General features: G+C 45.9%; 1 protein-coding gene across 4 annotated transcripts in view; it reads left to right on the top strand.

Annotated features, from left to right (window-relative positions):
• The first annotated feature begins 1,580 nt into the window (after positions 1-1,580).
• JADE3 (jade family PHD finger 3) overlaps positions 1,581-17,762 on the top strand; it is a 66,866-nt gene continuing 50,684 nt past the window's right edge. For 2 of the 4 annotated variants that reach the window (XM_032982483.2, XM_032982485.2), the window contains exon 1: positions 2,012-2,279. The gene's annotated coding sequence lies outside the window, so the exon portion shown is untranslated. Of the gene's footprint in view, positions 1,599-2,011; positions 2,280-16,259; positions 16,469-17,762 lie in introns of those variants that run through there. The other 2 variants (XM_042788875.1, XM_032982484.2) reach the window with 2 other exon arrangements.

Here is a 17,762-nt window from a genome sequence, read left to right on the forward strand (position 1 = left end):
CTTGTCAGCAGTGATTTACAGTCAGAAGCCTACATGGATTCGGTGAAAGCTGACTTGGACAAGTACTTGGAGAAGTGATCTGTTGAGGGTTTCTAAACAGACGTGCCACATCCTGCTTGGGAAATCCAAGCAAGAAGTAGTTGGAGGCTTGCAGAGTACGTGGGGGAAGTATCTTACTGTGGATGCCCACTGGGGCCAGGAGGAAGTCGATGCAGGAGGCCTGTGACTTGGTAGAGCCAGCGGGAGGCTGTTGAGCAAGATGGAACGTTTGGCCTGAACAGTGCCTCCTTCCTTACAACCCATTTCACCTCCTCTTTCGGCTGCTGTCTGGAAATACTGTAGAGGTGCAGCTCCGGCATCCAAAACTATCCCTGCCATGCTTGCTGCTCATCTCTTCATTCCTTTGCCTTTGTCCTCCTTGTTATTGTATTCTTGCTGTTTCTTCTCAGTGCCTGGGCCTAGAGGGAAGGGCTGTGTCCCAGATTTGAGACTCCAAGTACAAATCCCTTCTCTGCCCTGTTTATGTAGCCTTTCTGTGCCTCGGTTACTGCGTGCACGGAGAATGGAGCTGCAGCAGCTGTGAAGGGGGTTCTCCAGATAAATCTCACTGCAGCAGTCATTCTGGTAAGGAAGGCAAAGGGGCTTTGCAGCGCGCCTGATGCCATACTTGGTAATAGCGGTGTGGGAAATCTGTGTGGGTGCGAGGCCTAATAACGGAGGAGGTTTGCCAAATTTTTGCCGTTGTTTCCTTTACTCTGAAGCGATGCTGCCCACTGTGCTTTCCTTCAAACGTTGCTTCGAGGGGGGAGCCCCGTCAGGGGGCCGAACGATTAACAGCAGTAGCTGGCTAAAAGCTGCCTGAAGGTAGACTTTACCCTCATCATTTTACAAGTTGTGTCCCTTGCCTAAAATGTTCTTAATTTAGCGGGGGGGGGGGGGGGGTGAGGTAGGGCCTGACCCTGCCACCAGCCCGAAGTTGGGTCTCGGTGGCCGGGGGGACGCGGGCCGGGAGCTGGAAGGGAGAAGGAACGCAGGAGAGCAGCGGGAACCACCTTCCCGGTCCCGGGCGGGGTTGGCTCCCCTCAGCCCTGCCGCCCGCCTTGAGGGGGGTGGTGGTGAGGGGGGGGGGGGGGGGGTTGGGGCCGTGGCCTTCCCCTCAGGCCGCTTTCCCGCCCGCTGTGCCGGCGCAGCTGGCAGGAAGGCCCGTCCCGGCGCGGCGCGGGCAGGGAGGGAAGGGGAAGAGGCGGGGCCGGGAGCCCAGCAGTGTCAATAATACAATAGGGCTCTTGTGCGGCCTCCGGAGGAGGAGGAGGAGGAGGAGCGGGGCCTGGCTGCGGGCGCGCCGAGCAGCCGGCACACGCAGGGCGGGAGCCGCCGGCGGCCACGGGCCCGGGCGGGCGGAGGCGATGCGCGCCGGCGCGGGACGGCACCACCACCAGCAGCAGCACCACCAGCAGCAGCAGCAGCAGCAGCCGCCGCCGGAGCTCCAGCCCTGACGGCCGCGGCCGCCCACGCCGGCGAGCAGCGGGGAGGCGGAGGCGGCACCGGCGGCGGTAGCGGTAGCGGCGCGCCGGGCCGGGCCGGGCCGGCGGCGGGAGGTGAGAGCGGCCCGGGCTGCCCGCATGGAGGCGGGGCGGGGGGCGGGCGCCGGGGCCGCCGCGCCGGGCCTGCGAGCGGGGGAGGCGCCGGGCCTGCGGCGGGCAGGAGGAGGCGGCGGCGGCGGCGTTTGGCGCCAAGGCCGGGCAGGAGGAGGAGGAGGAGGAGGAAGCAGCGGCGGAGGGGGGGGGGGGGGAGGCGGCGGGTTCTGCGGGTACGTGGGGCGCAGCGGGGGCTCGGAGCCGGGCCGGGCGGGCAGCGTTGTTCCCCCCCCCCCCCCCCGCCTCCCCCCTCCACCATCCGGCGTGGGCGCTGCGGCCGCGTCCGGAGGGAAAAGTTGCGGCGGTTCCTCCGCTCCCCCCCCCCCCCCCCCGCCTCTCTCGCCGGGCTGTGCCCGCGGCGGGCGGCAGGGGCTGGGCGGCGGCGGCCCCCGGCGAAGCGCCCTTTTGTTCGCCGCAACCCGGAGAGGCGGCGACCCGCCCGGTCCCCGGAGCCGGCGGGGCCCTGCGGAGCGCGGCTGGGCGTGGCGGGCGGGCGGACAGACAGACTGCCAGACAGCCAGACAGACAGCCAGCCGGGCGCTTGTCCGCCGCCGAGCACCGCTCCGCCGGTATGTCGAGGAACTTGCTAGAACTGAGTTTGACAATGAAGCCGTAGCGCAGCCCTCCCGCCGCGCCGCCGAGGTACGTTTTACCCGGGAGAGCGGCCCGGTGCCCGGGGAGGGGGGGGGGGGGGGGCGGTGGGTGCAGGTCCCGGCTTGGATCCTGCCGGCCAAACCTTCCTGATCGTGCAGCGTCTTGGCTTCCTTGTCGCTCCCCTTTTCTGCCAGGGCAGGGGCGCGTTTTAGGGAGGCGCGGCGGCCGGCACGGCCAGCGGCCGGGGATGGAGCGAAAGTCGCGCTTGCGAATAATTCTGCGGTGGCGAACGGGAGAATTGGGCACGGGGCACCTTAAAGGACGTCTTCATGGGAAGAATAAATGCTGCCTTTTTTTCTTTCTGTTTTTAAACTACAGTTACCTTATGAAAGAGCGTTTATAGTTATTGGAGGACTTAAGCTATTGTTCACAAATTGTTATAATGAGTGGCTGTGTACTTAAAATATCACTAAAATAGCACTGTACTTTAAAGACGTTCTTTTTTTTTTTTTTTTTCTGGAGAAGGGGATGCTGCTGGAAATGGCATCCAGTTGTGATTAGCAATCCTGTGATTAAAAGACACAAGAAACTTGAAAGCTATTGTGCGTCCCTGTTCGCGCAGAAGAGCCTTTGCGCTAACACGGAAAGATTAAGAGAACTGTATTTTGTCTCGGTGCGTGAGAAATGTTTTATCTGCAGCCAACTTTTTACGTCATGTTGGTGCTTGTTGTGGGCTGTGCTGTAGAGCATCTCGAGCACACCTGCCCATCTCTACCACGCGAGCCCATATCTGAGTGATGGTTAGAGCTAACCCGAAAGCGCGAGAGCCGGATGGGTTTAGAGAGGAGGGGGCGAGCTGGATGAAGGCACGTTAGCGTACCTTTCAAGCCTGCCACAGACTTCCTTAGCAGGACGTCAGAAGAGCCTTTCATCTGCACTTATCGAGGGGAGAAAATGCAATTTGAAGTCGCTTTAGTTAAGAAAGTGCCTTTTCAAATTAAAAGCACATTAGTGCTTTTAGGATCTAAAGTTTTGTAGGTTTGCTTTTTTTAACTGAAGTTTGGATCTCTTTCCAGATTAGATATGTCATGCCCTGTTTTTTAGTGCCAAAGAAGAGCAGAAGAAACCTCTCTTTTGCAAAAGTTGGGCTTTAGATGCAGTAAAAGTCATAAAAATAATGAGAGCTCTTTCTATTACCTGTCCTTCATTTGGTGTTTCCTGTTTCTGGGTTCCTTCTACAGAACAGGCCTCCCTCCTTCCCCCAGCAGGAAAAATACTCCCCTGAGTTGGGTCATTCAGTGGAACTGTGGGGGGGGTTGTGTTTTGTTTTGTTTTGTTTTTCCATTACGTACATGCAGCAGGTACCTGTGAAGATTTGCTGGAGAGCTGATGCAGGAACGTATGCAGTGGCATTTATTGGCAAGGATGCATGTTCATTCGGGACCTTGTTAAAATAATGAAAATCCGCTGTGAATGGAAAAGCCTGGGCTAGAGGATCTCGGTGTGGTGTTAGAATAAACCCAGGTTTTTCCTTCTCTGCGGTTCTGTGCACTTCCTCTCTGTGGCAGAAAATCAGGAAGTTTGCGTCTGGGATTTATTGGGATACCTGAGATTGCTGTGGGTTTTTTGTTTTGGTTTTCAAAATGCGCATAGTTTTCACAGAGCTGGGTGGTTTGCTTAGGGAGGAGAATTTACGAAGGCTGCTTGGCTATAATTGAGTGTTACTTTTACCTGTATGGCTTTATTTAGGTACACCCAGGCAGGCACGCGTGCGTGTGGTCACTGTAGTAGCTGCCACGTGCTGAGTGCTGTAGAGGATTTATCCCAAAGAGCTTGCTGCAGCTGGCCTCTGGGGTGTCTCGACTGGTGACCTGAACTCTTGGCTGGCGTGACAGCAGGTGTCCAAGGCCGTGGTGAAAACGGCTGGATTTCTTAGACCCGCTGGTGAGAAGTGAAGTCAAACCCTGTACAAACTGCCTTGCGGTTGAGTTTGAAATTGATACCCCTACAGTGTTCCCCGTGGTCTATTTAGGCAACTTACTTCAATCTTTTAAATTAATTTCTGACCATCGTGCCCCAGAGGGTAAGGAGGGCAGCGTGCTATCTGTCTGGGTTTGGTTAGAGGGGCGAAACCGGGGATGTATCTGGAGTAGGAACGTGCACCCGTTTTTGTAGTGTGTCTTCTATGATCCGTGGATGAAAATGTTATATAAAGCTTTGTTTCTGCGGTGTGTCTTTCACCTTTAGTCCCTAGAGGTCTCCTTTAGAAGTTGGTATGTGGTTTTGGGGGCTCTTACCTGAATAGGTTTGGTAGTGTAGCATTATGCCCACTCTTTAGAATATACAGGGCAATTTAATAACAGAGAATATTGTATTCAACTGAAATTTAGAAGTAAATATTTTGTTAAGCGTGGGTATCGTTCTCTCGATGCCATTTTATAACGAAAAACTTGTTTATTGCTTTTGGTTGGTGATTTCTTGCATTACAAACAGAACTGGACTTAGTCAAAAATTGCTGTTTGTTCATGCCCAGCTTAATCTCTCCTCACTCCCACTATTTTTGTGGGAGCTACAACTGAGGGCACTCAGGGGCTTTTGAATTTCTGGAGAGGGGAACTCTTCCTCTAAAATTGTGTAGCGTTTCTCTTTTCTGAAGATTTGAAGTGCTTATAACACTTGAGGCTTCTTGTAATTGGAGACATAACTGCAATTTTGACATACTTTACTTAAAATGGAAACTAACAAGTTAATAATAGCTCTTATCAGGGATATTTATGTAATGGAAGCCAACAGATGCTATTTGCATCTTGAAGAGCTGATGTATGAAATGTTATGTCAGGGCCCTGGCGGAGGCTGGGTCAGGTGGGAGTGGGAGATGCTGGAGATCTGTAGGGCTCGATGGCACCTCTGAAGAGTGGGATAACTATATGAAATCTTGCGTTTTAACACACAGCTGATTTTAACTTAATGCTGCTATTTAAAGTGGAAAGAGTGGGAGAGGTGATTTCTTTCATATTTATCCATGTTAAATGATCAATTACACTGTCACTTCAAAATTACTTTCCTTTATACTATCTTTTAGCTACAACTGCACATCTGATGTTCAGAACCCCGAAAAAGTGTGTCTGTCGATACTATTTGTATTGATTCTTTCAGCTATAAGATGGTATCTGGCAAAGAAGTTTTCGAAGTGTAACGTGACAGCCTGGGTGTTGACTTCTGTGGAGAGATGTCTGTGTACTAACTAACCACCTCCCTGTTTCCCTGGGCTGTTCGCTCTTTCATATTTCCAAGTCACCCTTCTCTAGATGGCATCTGAACTTTTCCAGCATTTAAGATCTTATTTCAGTGTGTAGGAGACCAAGAATTTGGGGATTAGAGCAGTCTGGGGCGTGTGATCTTGGGCCTGAGGAAAGCTCCTGCATTTGTAGAGCTATAATACAAGCTTTACTTGGATTTAAAGAAGTGGAAGAGACCCCGAGCTGCGAGCATGGCTGCGGAGGCTCCGCTGGCACTTGTTAAGTCGCCCTGCGCAGAGGAGCAGGAGAAGGTGGGAGGCTACGCTTGTGACTGCTGATGTTATTTGTTATAACTCTCTCCGGGATTAAATACTGGGATGCTTGCCTTAGCTTGTTGTACTTTGAAAACTTTGGAGTGCTTTCCTTCTTGAAAGTACACCTGTTACAGCATTAGCTTACAGAGCTGTGTTTCTTGCTTATTGAATTGGATGCTGAACATAACACATCGTGTCGTTAATGCCTCCTTGTGTTTTAATTAGAGCTGTAGGGAGATGTTAAAAAACAGGTTTATACACATGCCTGACTGGTTGCTAAAATGAATATGCTTGTCACCCAGTCTTGAGGGAATTATGTATTATTTTGTCAATCTGCTGTCCAGGGCTTTCCTCCCCTGCCCCTTTTCTTTTCTTTTTCCTTCCCCCACCACCCTAAAAAATTCTGCTTGAATATTTTCTGCAAGCCTGACATACCTGCAGGAAACTCCTGACTCTGTGGTAGCCTTCCCTGGTGAAAGGCTCAGGCTCTCGTTTGTGTCCTAGAGAGCAGTTTCGCGCTGGCAGGAGTGGTTTGCTGCAGAGCAAGTCCAACAGCTTCCGAGGGTTTGGGCTGTGCGGGGGGTGATGAGTAGATGCTGGGATGCCTGGGATCCTCCGAAGGGAGGGGTGGTACCCCGCTTACCAGGCTGTGCAAGCCAAAACAACTGACCAGGAGCGTCTATTGCAAATAGTTAATTCTGTGCGACTGTGTTAGGAAGTGTTTTCCAAGCTGTGTGTTAAATTTACAGGTAGTTCTTGTTTTGGAATATGCTGCTGGGTAGATGATCAAGTAGTGGGAGGAAGACTTCTGCCTAGGACATGCCTGTGTTGCTAAATAGCTTTTGATTGTGGTATATAGTTTATCATGTAATACTGCATGACTGAAATTCTTTAAATATGCAAATAAATGACGTATCTGCTACAAACGTTAGACAAAAGTTTTTTTGCTAAAGACGTCTTGCTTGTTAGATTGATGCAGTTTGGGTGTTAGGTTGATGACACTGCTAGGTTGCTACAGTAACATGGGTGTTCGGGAGCACTTGAAAATCATAACTAAGCTCTGAGCTTTCATTCATACCACTTTAAAAATGTGAGTATTGGTTTAACAGACCAGACAATTTTTAAATAATGCTTGCTTTAAAGAGCATCAAGACACTGAGAAAATTACTATTTTTGATGCACAGATATTTAAATCTTACAGAATAAAATGGCGGTATTTTCTTTCTGCTGCCGCATAGAAAATCTTACATCTTGAACCACTGGATACAAAAATGTATAGAAATGCATATCCTGTCAAGGGAGGAAAAAAATGTCCCCGGTGGGATTACTTGTGGTTTTTAATTCTCTTTATTGTTTTGCTTTTAACTGCTTGTATTTCTTTAATATTCTTCCAGCGTTAATTTGCAGGCTTTGATATCAGAGTGGCTGTGGAGGACTCATCGTTTGAAATAGTGCCATGTCCCATCCAGGTTTTGGCTTTAATGGGAAAAAAAAAAAAAAAAAAATCCAACAAAACCTTGTGGTGCTAAAATACGCAGTATGCGAGCAAGTTAGAGACACGCACAAGAAAATGGTAGGCTCAGCGATTATCTGGTGAGGAGGAGCCTCAGCAGAAGCAGAGGTAGGAGTGATACCTCTCCCACTGTTATGAGTACTTGCAAGGGAAGAGGAGAAACACACTCGTACTCCTGTGCCTGCTTTCATGCAGATAGGCTCTTTTCCCAGCTGGTAACTGACTGAAATAGTGATAAGAGGTGATTACGCTGCAGTGCAATGTAAACCTTGTTAATGTTGTTTGATAGGAAGGAGAAGAAATGCTGATTTCCAGCACAGAAAATAGTTTTTTGTTTTTTTTTTTTTCAAGAACCCGGCAAGGGGAAGGTTACTGGTCATCAGCACTGCTGTGCTTTGATAGTGTTAACCGTGTTTGGGGGAGTTCTAGCAACTCTTCAGCCTGATTCGAGAGCAGTTTTGTTCTTTTACAAAAATCAAATTGACTGTCATTTAAGCAACTGAAAAGCAGATACTTAAACCTGATAATGAAGTTGCCGTCTTCCTTATGTTAACAACATAATCATTTCCAGCGTAGCATGAAATGAGCAATCTTAAGAAGTAAGTGAAGCATTTTGCCTGACAAATTTGAACTTGTGGCTCTGCGACAGAATGTGCTAAGAGTGAGGGAGGAACTAAAAGGTTGATATTAATACAAGGTGCTTGTTTAGGAGCAACAATACTATAATGGCTGTTGACATATATAGGAAGTAAAATTCGCTCCTGCTTAATGGTATTGATTCTTCTATGGAAATTATTTTTGCTATATATTTTGTCCATGTTGCAGAAATTAATTTTCTGCACTTTCTTTGCTTAGTGCTGCTTTACTTTTTTGGTCCAAAAAAGAAAAGAAAAAGATGAAAAAGCTCGTGGGATGAAATAATTCCAATTTTTTATATAAATAGAAAGAATGCAAGATGGTTTTGTGTGCTCTTTGCAACCAGTATCCACCAATTTAGTTGGTTTGGTTTTGTACTTTTTAAGATCTTGTTCTGTAGTTTCCCAGTGGCATTTTGTGAAAATTTTGAACGTTTTTCTTTATTCAGGTATTTCTCAGGTGTTTAGGTATGTTGAAGTTGGTTGTAAGCATATTTTTTGGTGAAAGTACACTTTTATACAGCTAACATACAAAAAGTTTACTTAGAGTGGCAATTGAACGAGGTTTTGCCGGTGGCTAGTAGGTTACATCCATGTATACTTCTGCAATTTTGGTGGAGATCTGACTTGCTCTAATTGGACTTACACACCTGTACAGAGATGGAACAGCTGTGGTACAACTGTTGTCAGATATGAAGACTCTGGCCTGAGCTCAATGAAGGAGGAGATAGTTAAAAATTATTTTATGTATCAGTACTTCGTGTATTCTGTCTTTCCCCTGTTGCTTAAAATTTAATGTATATGGTTCTTTGCTGGATCTGACGTGTGGTGTTTTTGTTTTTCTTCCTGTATAAATGCCATAAAACTTCAGAAGGTGAGATGTAAGCTATTAGAAGGCTTGCAGTCCTGGCAGTCAGCTCAGTATCAGAGCCCCGTGACTCCCATTACATGGATTAATCTGGTTTAAATGCAGTCTCAGATCCTTTGTTTGGTGTCTTCTGTGTACTTGTTCTAGATTTTCAGAAGCCTCTATATGTGACAGCAAACAGGGATATGCATTAATTTAGGTTGCTGAAGTCTGATAGCTTTTGCAGGTGCCACTTCATTCTCTTTTTAAGATTGAGGAAATAAGTTTGTTTTCTGCATGTTTGCTTCTGCGTGCTTGACTTCCACATTTCAAACAGTCCACTTCTGAGGTATGAATGGGTTAAGAGTTGGAAAAAATGGCTAAAGTAAATTAAACAGGGAAAAAAAAAAAAAAAAAAAGGCAGCAAGTGCACACAACAACTTGAACGTGACTTACAGTTCTTACTTATCTCTCTTGGCCATGTCTTTGATGCCTTTGTAGTCTCCTGTTGGCTGTGCCCTCATCTTTTTCCCCTGACATCCCAACTTTTTCCTTGTTATTGGAGAGAACAGCATTTCTCGTGAGTGTCTCACAGTCTTCTTGGGACCCTATAAATCAGCTAGGTCAAATTAAATTTGTCTCCTGTACCAGACTCCAGACAGTATGGGCTTCCAGATTATTTGCAGTCGGCCTGAAAACATTTTGGCAGACTTTTTGGGATAATTTTTTTTTTTTTTTTTTTTAAATAAGATTTGTGTAGGTTTGCTAGGTCTGTTAGAGGGGCTTTTCCTTCATCAGTGTTTTTATGTGAGGTGTTACATTTTTGTGGCTGGTACATTTCTGTGGATTTACATATGTCTGTATATAGAAGCATCGTCTGCTGAAAAATCAAGTTGTATTTTTTCATATTCATAGAAAACAAAGTGTTCACGATATAACTTTTTTTTTTTTTTTAGTGAACACTTGTATTGATATGATGAGTATTTTGCTTGTGTATTTATCAAAAACTTTTGTTCTCTTATGCCAGTACATATGTAAGTTGTGCTTAGTTAAGCAAGTTGAATCTGTGTGTTTAAGTACAATTGCTGATGTGTGTTTTGTACAGATAATAAGTATGTTTCAAAAGCAAACTTACTTTCATGTTTTTCCAGCAGTTCCTCTTGATACATAACAATGGCAAAACATTGGTTTAGTGGAGTAACTTTCAAAATACTGAAAAGTAACTGGGATGCACTTCTCAAATCCTTTTCTAAACATTTTCTTCCCTATGATTTTTTTTTTTTCAAGAGGGTTTTTTTCCTTTCCTCCTGGAAATAATTTGATGGAATCTATATTAAGATCATTCTATCAAAGAAACCAGCTTTTCTAACAGTTTGAAGGTGTAGCACTAGTGTAACTACATTATAATGATCAGACTGGTCACATACGTTTAATTCTGAAGAAATGGTATTAGTGTCAGCCCTTGCACAAGGACTGTGAAAGTTGAGCCTGCTTCGCTCCCGTACCAGACTTCTTTGGCTGAAAGAAAGCATCTTTAGATCTATCTTTTAGAAGGTTTAATGCCACACCAGGGTACTCTCTAGTACCTCTGCCTCTTCATGGTCTCTTACAGGCTTATAGAGATTTAATCAGTCAGAATTGTGGGTTTAATGGTATGATGGTGCTTTTCAAAGGAGAGGCAGCCCAGCTCCTGTGTTTACTTTCCCTGTTGAGCTTTCCAGGTCTGACAGGATTGTAGAAGTTTTTGTGCTTCGAGTAAGCAGAAGTGATGTAAAACTCTGGAGGAGGAAACCTATTAAAGCAAGTTTTTTTTCTTTCCCCTTTGGGTCACAGATGGGGTTTGGTGAGTGTAGCACAGGGGACCTTGGTGTCATTTGTGTGCCTGAAGTGCAGAAATACCAGCGTGTTTTGAGGGGCAGGGTTACCTGCTGTTGTCCTTGGAACTGGTGGATGCCTGTCCATACCTACAGGAGTAGGTTTAACCCCTTGCTAAACAATATCAGAAGCTCTGCCTCTGTAAAGGAAACAGCTTTATATAGTGGAAGTCTTTATTTAATAAACTACAAGAAATCATAAAGGTCTGTATATTTATAGACAGTTTTATTAAAGGTCACATTTTTCCTTTTGACAGTAAGCTCTTCTGGCAGTGGGTGCTTTAAAGGAATAGTTCTCTTGCATTACAACTTGATCTTGCAACCCCCTGCATATTTGCATCAGGAAATTTTGAGAAGAAATAAACTCGGTTTTGTCGCTTGGGAGTTCTGCTCACAAATTCATCAAATAAATGCATTGATAATTTCTGACTTCATTTTGGCACTGATTTAATTCCTGTTGACTCCACCGAGGCCAGAATTTCCCTGCTTGTTTCTCAGAGCTTGTCATGTGTTCTGTCTGACTGAGTGGGGATGGCTTTGGAAAAGGATTAGTTAGTTGACACAGGTTTCTCTTTCAGAGCAGTAAAAAAACCCGGACCATTTAAGATCATCTTCAGGGAAGAGTCATTTTTGGTTGCTGCTACGGAATTTGCAGCCACAGAGGATGAGGTTGATGAAGTCTTGTTTACTGTGTTTTTGTGTCTGCTGCTTCATTAATTGCCAATTGATTGTGCTCCAAGCCTTGTGTTTTGCGGTCTAAGTGCAAAGCTTGGGTGCTTTATTTATTTATGGGGTTTCTTTGCAGGGGGAGGTGACAGTTTGAGTGCTGGTGTGATGATCAGATGTCTGACCAAGAAAGAACAGGGGGCCTTTCCTTATGAAATCTCACAAATACCAATGTCCAGACTTTGAAGGATGTCGAAAGTACTTTAAATCACTGTGATGAGCAAGTGAAGTTAACACTCTGTTACTTTTCTCTTGCCCTTTTTTCTCTGGAATCTGACTGTCGTTCAGTTAAATACTAACTAAATGTTTTGATATGAGGTGAGCTGTTTACAAGGGTGATTTTTCTGTGGCCACTGAGACTACCTTCAAGACCAGGATTGTTCAGTATATCCACACTACTTTAAATACCCAAATACCTTGTAGCCAGAGTAGTAGAAGAAACTTGAAAGCGCGTGTTGTGTAACCTCCATGACCCCCTGTGTTGTACACTGGGAGCGTTACAACTTAATGTATCCAGAAAAGGAGACGTGGTCTTTTCTTGAGTACTGTCATCTAACTGTGAGAGAGCTTTTCTCCTGTAATCCAGACATAAATTATTCTTAATCTTTTCTTTAAACTAACTGATGTCGGTGGTTTGTGGGTGTTCTTTTTTGTTGTGGTGCTTTTTGTTGTTTGGTTTGTTTTGTTCTGTTTTTTCTCCTCTTACTTGCATTGACCATGATAGGAACAGAAGCTCATTGGGCTTCTTTGTTTTGGACAAGCCGGTGGTGGTTTGAGGCACGACCTCCTCCTGACACTACCCAGCAATTGGTGGCCATCCTGCGAGCAAGTGGTCGAAGCTAAATGGCACGACGTAGGTAGGCAAAGCTTGCACGGTCTGGTCTTCCAGCGGAGCGGTGGGGATGGCCGTGGGTGCTTGCGTGCTCCAGGTAGGCAGCAGCAGAGTCCTGTGAGGGAGAGGGGTTAGAGGAAAGGGGCCAGGGCCTGGTAGATGGGGTTGGGAGTGGGAGGGGGCGTTGGGGCTGGGGAGGGGTGGCACAGGATGAGGGACTCGCCTTTGCAGGTGTGGCAACCACTGAGGCCTTACGCAAAGCTGAATTGGATGCCTGAGGAGTGCGTGTGAGGAGAGGAGGAAGAAAGGTCCAAGCATGGATCTGATTCCCGAAGGTATCCGTTTACAGGGCTGCAAATCAGCAACTGAACCTGCAAGAGGAGAGATTTCTGGCATCAGTCCTCCTTTGGTGTGTGAGCTGGCTGTCCTGAACATGCTGGACACTTTTGAGTCCCACTGTAAAGATCTTTTCATTTGCTGCGTGGGGAATTAAAGCCTTATGGGGTTTGTTTCTTGTTCCAGAGCCAGAGATCTAACTTAAAGGCACTGAAGTGCACAGTTTAGCATTACTTCAGTCCGAAGTCTAAATCTGGCCCTTCATCTTTTATATTGTCAGTGCGTGAAGGATCCAGCAAGAAGCAGTGATGCTGCTTTTAGCATTTGTGACTCTCTTGTGTGTGGAGGGGTCATGGGACTTGCTGCAGAGTGTATGAGAATGGCATGGCTTTGCCATCAGAAACCGTTTCTGTTACCATAGTTCAGAAGTTCTCACAGTTGGTGAATTGTTTTATTTTTTTTATTTTAAGATCTCCTCTAAAGATATCCATAACTGTGCACAAATATAGTTGCATTAAATAATGGAAATTAGCTATGGGAAAAGATGCTTCCGGGTCATCTAGAATATTGCTTCTGAAATGTTCACTTGAACCTCTTTTCAGAACATAACGTGAAATAGTACTGCTATCAGCTTTAGACAATGCACAGAAGCACATCTCTTTCGGTTAAAATGGTTAAAATCTGACTGGCCAACATGTGGCTGCGGCTAATGGCAAGACATGTAGTGTTCCCTTTCTTCAAGAACTGGATCTATTTTTTTGGCTCCAGATCCTCACAAATAGCCTGTTTTTGCTGGCGAGTGGCTCACAGTCCTGCTCTCCAGCTCCTGGTAGTAGATGGCACCAAAATACATTCGTTACTTCTGCCCGTGTCCCGTTCCAGGCTTTGTGGATTCAGGAAGGATCCCGTCGGCTCCCAGTACTTTTCTCCCAGTTTAGCTGTTACGCTGCAGGTTCCTGCCAGGTGCATTTGTGGTCTCTTTCTGCTACACTCCTCTGCATTGCGACTTGCTGCGGGGAATACCCACTCCATGGAGAGAGATGCATCCTGCACCAGGCGGAAATAACATAGCTCCCTAACATTTTTGTCCCGAAAAAGAGGGGCACGCCGCTGAGCCGGTGTGTGGTAGCTGCCCTGGCACGCAGCTGTACGCTGTAGCGTCCCTCTGTCTCTGAAGTAGGGAGGAGAGATGTAAAGGCAGAGTAGCTACTCGGGATTGCTTTGCTCTCGCCGACGACGCGGCGACGTGCGCGTGTGCTGTGGGGCAGCTGATGCGCAGCGCTTGCGTGCTGCGTGTCTCGGTGGCTAGGCGCAGTCCTCCCCGCACACAGGCCGAACAAACCACTTGGAGCAGTCCGCCTCTTTATACTCGGGTCCCACATTTGTTGCCTTGCCCTCGGGCTGGTTTGAGAAACACTGAACTGGAGCGTGTTGTCTTGGCAGTGCAGCTGCCGGGATTCTTGTCCAATCTTTGTTTAAACGTCAAGAGCTGCAGCCTCCGATCCTTTCCCTGGGGACGTGGGCCAGCAGTTCTGACTGTCAGAGTGTTTCCTTAATGCTAAGCCTAAACTTACCTTTTTCTCTTAAATTTATCCCATTACATCTGACCTCTTATAGGCCCATGCCTTTGTTTCACTAACGTTAATATCTTACTGGTACTTGAAGAATATAAACAGCTTTGTGTGTGCCTTAGGTCAGGTGTTTAAGTTAAATCCCGCATGCGTGTTGGTCTTGGTTTCTTTTCCCTGTAAGGGCAGTTTCAGCCCCTGACTCGCTTTGTTGTTTTTTATTATTTTTTTTTTGTGTGAATTATATGGTGTAACAAGTCATTTCAAGCAAGGAATAAGAAGCTTTGAGTATTTTGCAGAGTGGCTGGTGCTGCACATGCGCTGGATAACCGCTGCGTTGGGTCACCATCCGAGTGCCTAGGGGCCCAGGACTTCAGAGCGTTTCATAAAACGGCTTGATGTTACTTGTTAGTAGCCTTATGAAACCTATCCTTCTAGACATCCTGCTGCATTGTTTGTCTGAAAATGGGGTAAGCCACTGTGGGAAATTGTTTTCCCAGCAAATTTTAATTGGCTGCTGGGAATTACTAAGTCACTGGCTATTATTAAGAATAGTCTTGTTGCTGCGTAAAGGTGTAATGAAAAGTTTTTGTGATGGTGGAAGGAAGTGAAAGTGGTAGGGAGTTGCAGGCTTTGCTGGATGCTTTCTGTGCCTTTGACCTACCTTAAGGTCAGATGAACTATCTTTAGATTTTTTACAATGAGATTGTGGATTTACACTGAATTACTTTTTTTGGCTAAGCCAAGGTGGAAAAGAGGTAAAAATTGAGAAGCTGCTGAATACTCACTGTGGTTAGCACTGCTAGAAGCTTGTGAAGAAGCAACATCAGATCACAGTTTATTACAAGCAAAAATCCAACCCCATTGGTAATGAAGGCTCAGCAAGCATTTTAGAAGACTTTTCTTAACACTTAGTGACTTTTTCTTTTCTACTTGCAGTCCCCATAGGATAAGTATTGCCTGGAAGTATCTCTTCAGTTAAATATGATGGATACTATTTTGGTATTTGGATACTCGCTCCTATTATGATTTTTCCAGAACTATAAGGGGACGAGTACCATTACCCTCATTACTGGTAGTCTGTGGGGAGCTGGCTACACATATTAGACATCTGAATCGGTCTGTGAAAAATTGGAAATAATACAATGATTTTCTAATACCTTTCCCACATAAGCAGTTGTTATATCTGTGGGATTATTTTTTGTGAAGGGGGCGTGGAGCGTCACAAGACCAGCTTTCTAATTCAGTTTTGAAAGTAATTTGTGAGGTGGGAATTGCACAGTAGATGATGTAAGTTATCAGACAACTCGTGTTACCAGAAGCAAGCTAAGGAAATGTGGATTAGGTGAAATGTTCACGGGAAAACTGAGAGGATAGTTTTTTAATCTAAAATCAGTTTCAAACAAGACAGGTGAATTTGTTGAGATATAAGCGGTCTCTCATAGATCCAGTATTAATTAATGTTTGCCATTAATGTTGTGGGTGAAGCAATGAGGACTCCGTTCATTAAATACCCAGATGAAACTGGGTGGAGATGTGCGTCTATTTGGAATTTAGTTATCTTGACAGATTGGTGAAGGAGTCTGGAAGGAGGGGTTGGATGGGGCTGGGCAGGGGGTTACGCCTGCGGGCTGGGGGTGATGGGCCCAGCAGCAATAACTGTTCATGGCCAGGACGTGAGGCAACAGGCACGCTGTTGCAAAAGCAAACACACTGGCATTTGCACCTAGAATTATCATCTGCAACTCACGTGGCAGTAAAGGATGTTTTTCTGTAGCAAGGAAAGGGTATTTTCCGTGTAGGGAAGGGTTCAACTTGGAAGCCTTTGCCCAGATTTGGGCATCACAACCTCATGGTGGTTTTGTGTGCCAGCCTTACAAAGGGTGGTGGAGAGCAGCAGCTAGAAGGATCAGAAAGTTAGAAAATGTGGCCTGTGAGCAGAGGGTGAAAGAACTGGGTTTTACTTAGTCTGGAGAAAAGACTAAGATGTACTAACAAAAGAGTGAAGCGTAGTGTTCAAACGGGAAGTTAACTGTGTAAAGAAGAAAGGGGTGATCTCTGCAGAGGGTGACCTGGCAGAGGGCTTGAGCCGTGGCGAGGGAGATGTGTGCTGTCAGCACCGGGCCAGGCTTCCCAGCAGTAAGGGTCATGCAGAGTGGAAGGGGCTCGCATGGAGAGGCTGCGCTCCTATCTCCGTGCCCTTTTCCAGGATCCTGGAAGATCTTTTTTTTTCTGCGACTGTCTCTTTTTTTTTTTTTGAAAATGGCAGTGCAGCGTGGGGGACAGTTAAGGAGAGAAGCACGAAGCACTGTTTTCAACCAACACAATTTTTGTTTTGGAAGCTTGGCTGTCGGTAAGTACTATGGTAAATTACAGAGGGAATGGTAGTATAACAGTAGTGATAACTGCAAAAATAGGTCTTTGTTCCAAATGGCTTTCTATTGTTAAAAGTTATATTTTAAGAAATAAATCTTCCCGATGCTTTTTTCCCCTGGTGACGCTTAGTTTCCAGGCAGTATTTATGAAATGCTACTGTGCATTTCTAAGTTTTATTTTCTGTGTCTACTTTTTTCTTTAGTTCCTATATAATTTTTTTTTTTTTCCACTTTTCTGTTTCCCCATGCCACAGTTTCTGTTGCTGCCCTGTTGCTTTTTCAGATGCACTCAGGGAGTAGAAATGTGGAGTCTGTTGGCAAAATGTCTGTGAAAGGAGGGTGAGCATCTCCTGTGAGTTTGTTATCCGCTCCTGAACTTGCTGTTGATGGGGAAGTTGGGCAGTTGGCACTCTCCCAGGCTGGGGAGCACTCTTCTGTTTTTTCACCTACTAGTGAAGAGCCCCATGCTCATTAATTTGAGGTGAATTAGTTTAATGTTTCTGAATCAGTATGTTAAGACTGGCTTTCCCCTTCCCCCCCCCCCCCCAAAAAAAAAAAAAAGGAAAAAAAAAAGAGTGGCATTTTGTGGGTCTGCTATATCTTTCATGCTATCTGGTATATTTGTACAATGTAAGGGTTAGAGAAAGAAAAGATTTTTAGTTGAACCTTTTGGTATTTCAGAGTTCATCTTGGCATTTAACTGAGCAAACAAATGTGTTTTTAATGAAGAGTTCAAAAATATATTAGTTTTGTGGTTCAGCTGGGAGGCAAAAGCTGTGGTTTTGTTCACGCTTAAAAGTTGTGAGGCTGTGTTGCATTTTAATAATGCCATTTGAGCTACCACGACCACGGCTTTGCTTGTGTTTCTATCGAAAACTGACATTGAAGGGGTTCAGTTGGGACACTAAAGAATTATCCCATAATGAAACATCTCGTAAGAAGAACTTGTTTGAAGTCATGTTTGAAAAATTGATCCAGGCATTAATTAATTTTTTTTTTTTTTTTTTTTTTACTTCATCCCTTCCCTTCCCTCCTCCAGTGCATTTTGTGGGTGAGGCTCGTGGCGTTTCTTAGCCGGAGGGTAGAGGCAGCATCAATTTTTGCGGCAGGGCAGCGGTGGGTTTCTAAAGGCAGTCCCCTGCCGTCACCCCTGTTTGCTGTGTGTCAGCGTGGCACACCGTGTTTCTGCTGCCGAGCTCTCTTCCCCTCCTGCTCGTGTTCCCCGTGGGTCGCTTCAGGCTGTCCCTGTGGTGGCTGCCGCGGGGTGTATCC

Source organism: Tyto alba, unplaced genomic scaffold, assembly GCF_018691265.1.
Source record: "Tyto alba isolate M040663 unplaced genomic scaffold, T.alba_DEE_v4.0 Super-Scaffold_14, whole genome shotgun sequence".
Taxonomy (NCBI): Eukaryota; Metazoa; Chordata; class Aves; order Strigiformes; family Tytonidae; genus Tyto; species Tyto alba.